Here is a 4,850-nt window from a genome sequence, read left to right on the forward strand (position 1 = left end):
TACGGATTTATGCACGAAATCAGACATAAATGTGTATAATTTTATGCATAAACACAAAAATACACATTTTTAGTTGATGAACAAAATTGCACATATTTCTGTTGGTACGTTTTCGTACATAAATCCGCGTGCACGAATAACTCCATACGACGTACAAAAAAGTACAACCTCGTTAGTGTGCGAACGGCACTGACATCCCAGATATCTAGAAATTTCGTCATCACACGATGACGAAACTTCTAAAGTAGGTGAGGTTTTATCGAGGGTTGGATACCTCCTGAATTGGGTGTACAAATTTCAAGAATTGAATTTGAATTAGCTTGAATGGAATTTGAATCGGACTGATTTGGTTGAGTTGTTTTTGAATTGGTTTGTATTGTATTGCGATTTTATTTTACCGAATTAGCGTGAACTGGCTTGAATTGACTTGAATTAATTGTACATTTTCTTGAATTACACTAAATTAGTTGAACTCGTTTGAATTAAATTGAATTGGGCAGAATCACGTACACTTTGGGGAGTTATTCATCCCTCGGGCTCTATTCTGATTTCGTAGAATTGGTACTTGTAAGATGCCCGCCCATACACCACGAGGAACGTCTTGATTGGCGCGGAAGGCCGCCGCTGAGTTGGCCGGCGCTGCGCGCTCCTCTCCGGGGTGGTCCGGTGCGTGACAGTATTTAGACAAACCAATGACGAGGGTCCCGGTCTGTCCCGGTCGGACAGCAGGCGACACGCTGCTGGATGGGGAGGCTCGCACGCCTGTTTCACGGCTGCCTGTCGCATGCCACTCACAGGCAGATATAGGCGCTCGAGCAGGCGCGCCCCACCGACCCCCGTTTTGTCTTTTCGGTGGAGCGCGCTGCTCAGCCACTCGCCTAGGCCCCTGGTGACATGATGCGCTTAATCCCGACGGCCCACGCAAGGCGCGCGAGGCCCACCGCAGCTTGTGCGGGTGGCCTCAGGTGTTAACGAGTCATTCAATACCAGCATTATCCGCCAAAGAGACGAGCAGGAAAGGACGGGGCAGGGTCGTTGCCCCCGGCCACTTGGGCCAGCCCACACGGGCGTATGTCGCTAGCGGGCATGGGCCCCAGGTAGAAGGGTCAGGATTGTCGCTAGCGGGCATCGGAGGGAAAAGAGGGGATTGTGCGGGAGAAAAGGGAAATTGTCGCTAGCGTGCAGCGCGACGGGTTGCCTACCTCCACGGCGTTGGGGCCGCAGCGAGCCGGGCGACTTGTGGTGCGGGTTCCGCTCACTCACACCTATCGTTTACGGACGCAGACAGGCGCACGGCTCCGGCGTGCAACTTCCGAGCTTTGCTTTTAAATAGGAGGGAGCAAACCTAAACTAACAAACCTAATTTAGTACAGAAAATCAGTAATGGTACTGTCAATGCAGCGTTGCACTCCGCTATCGCTTCGCGCAACGCTTTGGCATGGGTCCTTGTTTTTCTGAGTAAGACTGGTGTCCTATAGATGTTTTATAAAGAAACGTATGGGGACCTGAAGTTGTCCGAGACCTAGCCGACACATGTCGTTTTGTTTCGACCCTTCTGACCTGGGGGCTTACTGCCGCAAACGACCATACGCCGTCTCACGCACCTGACACCGCCCTGGGCCGTACTCTGCTGCGGCCCAGCGCCGTGGAGGTAGGCAACCCGTCGCGCTGCCCGCTAGCGACAATTTCCCTTTTCTCCCGCACAATCCCCTCTTTTCCCTCCGATGCCCGCTAGCGACAATCCTGACCCTTCTACCTGGGGCCCTTGCCCGCTAGCGACCACCTCCCGCCCACACAGCTCATAGGACAACAGAGTCAGCTCATATGGGGCGCAGGGCGCAAGCTCTAGACTACCTTGTAGGCCAGAGCTATGAAAAGACATCCATTAGACTAACCTGGATCAGTCAACACATCTTCCACATTATGCACGACTTCCCTGGATACACGCGGTTGCCGTCAGTCAGAGGGTTGATAGCATTTACTGTAGCGGCTCACGCTCATGCGTGGACCTCGTGGCCACCGCGAGTCAGCTCGACGGAGCAAGCGCGAGCAGGGGTTCAACATAACGTCATCCACACGCCGCCGCAGAACTGGTGCCTTTGAAAGGTGCGAAATGGGTTTTGCATTGCTAAGAATAAAGGCCTTTACGAATTAAATGGGTTGTTTTTCGTTTTTGAAAAAGTGCTGTTTTGGAGGGAAAATAACACGAATATTACTTAAACGACGCACAGCTCTCAATGTGCCTTGCTGGCCTCCAGCGGCCCCCAGAGGGTAGAAACGCACGACTGACCATCTGCTTGCGCCGATCATAGCAGCAGCAACAGCAGCAGGGAAGTTCAAACCACGCGCCATTTCCTGTACCCATCATCTTGAAAGGCAAGCAGGTCACATGGAGGGGAAGGTGTGACAAAACACAGACCATGATGCGCTTCGATTACGTGGGGCTGGGTGCGGACAGAGGTGTGACTGGTGTGACGGTGTGACGGTGTGACGGCCCTGTTGTCGGCAGTACAGCCCGTCGCGGCGGTAGGGGGGAGGCACAGTGACGCGGTGCGGCAGCGTGACAGTGATGGCGAGCCAGCTGACAACCCTTAGCTGACAGCTTGGCGGCAACGTCAGGGGGGCGTCAGACACAGCGCGCGGCGCGGCGCAGAGCTGCGTGGCAAGGCGTCGCCGACGTCGTCTGCTCGTTAGCGTCGCTGGGGGAAGGCGGCGCTGGCCGCCGGCGTGCTGCTACGCGACGCTTTGATCAGCGGGGCGGGGCGGGCGCGGCGGCAGGAACGACCCCCCGCCGGCCGCTCAGCGCGACGCGCCGGCCAAGCAGCTCTAACCGAACCTCTATACTCTATATAGCGCTTCACGTCGCCCGGCTATAGCTCGGGGGCGGGGAAGCACAGGGACGTCGCCCGCACTGCAGGACATCAGTTTGGACGACTTGTTTTATTGTGCCGATCCGTCGAAGGCGGCCGACGGCGGCGTCCCCCGGAACTATTAATTCAGCTCTGTCACCTATTGTCGAGGAGGGGCGGGGCGGCGCGGCGGCCGAGCCGGGGCGGCCCGCTGCGCGCAGCGTGACTGGGGCGAATCTCATCCCTGTGTTCTTCATCGCCTCCTTCAAGGATAAATAATTCGCCCAGTCGCGACGGGCGTCGTGGCGAGGGGAACAAATACGAATGCATCCCTCCCTAGTGGAACATCAATATAGTCTCGGTTAGCCGTGCTCGTGTTTCCTGCCGGACAGAAAAGCCTCATCGACCGGGCACCGTGTACATGTTGTAAACGACAGTACGCCTCAGAATAACAGACAGGGCAGCAGCGTCCAGTTTTTATTTCCGTGACAAGAGCACAAGCGCAAAATGGCAACCACATCACCGTATGAGACGTGGTCATTGCCCTAACGACGGATCGGGCACCTGACCGGGACACAATTCCCGTGTTCCCGTGTTTCAAAGTTGTTCCTCCTCCTTAGGCATTCTGAAGGTGTTCTGAAGGGGTTCCGAAGGGGTTCTGAAGGTATTCTGAAGGTGTTCTGAGGGTGTTCCGAAGGTGTTCCGAAGGTGTTCCGAAGGTGTTCCGAAGGTGTTCCGAAGGTGTTCCGAAGGTGTTCCGAAGGTGTTCCGAAGATGTTCCGAGGGTGTTCCGAAGGTGTTCCGAAGGTGTTCTGAAGGTGTTCCCCAGGTGTTCTGAAGGGGTTCTGGAGGTGTTCTGAAGGAGTTCTGAAACGTGTTCCAGAGGTGTTTCAGCCTTGTTCCATCACGTTGTTGGCGAGCTTGTCATAACGCAGATGTCGCGGCGGGGAGCGACGCGGCAATGTCGCGGACGACCGACAATTTAGAGGCACGTCGCGGAGAGATAAACTTCAAAGGGCGTGTCCCGTCCGCCCCGTTCGTCCCTCCATCGGGCTCGTCCGTCCGTCCGTCCGTCTGTCTATCGGCCCGTAAGTCCGTACGTCCGCCCGCGGCCTCTGCTGTCAGCCAGGTGACACATGCCGCCGATGCCGGCGCGCCAGAGACAACGGAAAGGGCTCTGCTCCTCGGCAGGCCGGCCGGGCTGTCAGCGCCGTGTGCGTGCGCGCGCGCGTGTGTGTGTGCGTGTTAGGTCGGGCCGACCTGCGTGCTGGGCATCGGTAAGAAGGGAATATCAATCAGCCGCAAGACGCGTCCGCGTCCCCGCTACCACCTCAACCACCACAACCACAGCCACCACCACCACAACCACCGCCGTGTCGGGAAGGTGCACCGCGACCGACAGGGAGACGGCTCTGACGACTGACAACGGATTGGCCCTGGTTTTTCGGACCATCCCTGAAGTACCGCAGGCAGGAACGCACAGGAGTACCCAGCATTACACCCCGGATTACTGCAGGACTTACCCCCGATCTACCTTGAATTTACTACGGATTCACTGCCATACCTCGAACAGGATAAGGTGGCTGACTAGATCCGCTCACTTCTGTTAGAGTATATTGTAACCGATTGAAAATACCGAATCATCATATGGGAAAGAACAAGGAGTAGTCAAGTAAAGTTTCACCTCGATCTCGAGGGGAACTTATTCTGCAAAAACCACTCCGTGTCAGCAGTGTCAGTGAAGCTCGGTGAAGCAGACCCACAGTAGCGCAGAGCAATCGTCAGCAGGCGGGGTGCATTTCACTCGCAGCTTTGACTCTCATTTCTGAACACGTGTAGGTGGCGTAAGCCAAAATCCTCTTCGGTTTAGGCGCCCCCGGATTAGGCTCCGACAATGTCTCGTTTGGGGGAGCACCGAAAAGCGCCGCGTGTGCCTGCGCGCCTCCCGCGGGGCTGGGGGCCGATCCTTAAATGCGCCCAGCGCCCCGTGGAAAGTCCGGC

The sequence above is a fragment of the Frankliniella occidentalis genome, unplaced genomic scaffold, assembly GCF_000697945.3.
Source record: "Frankliniella occidentalis isolate FOCC.00 unplaced genomic scaffold, Focc_3.1 Scaffold74, whole genome shotgun sequence".
NCBI lineage: Eukaryota > Metazoa > Arthropoda > Insecta > Thysanoptera > Thripidae > Frankliniella > Frankliniella occidentalis.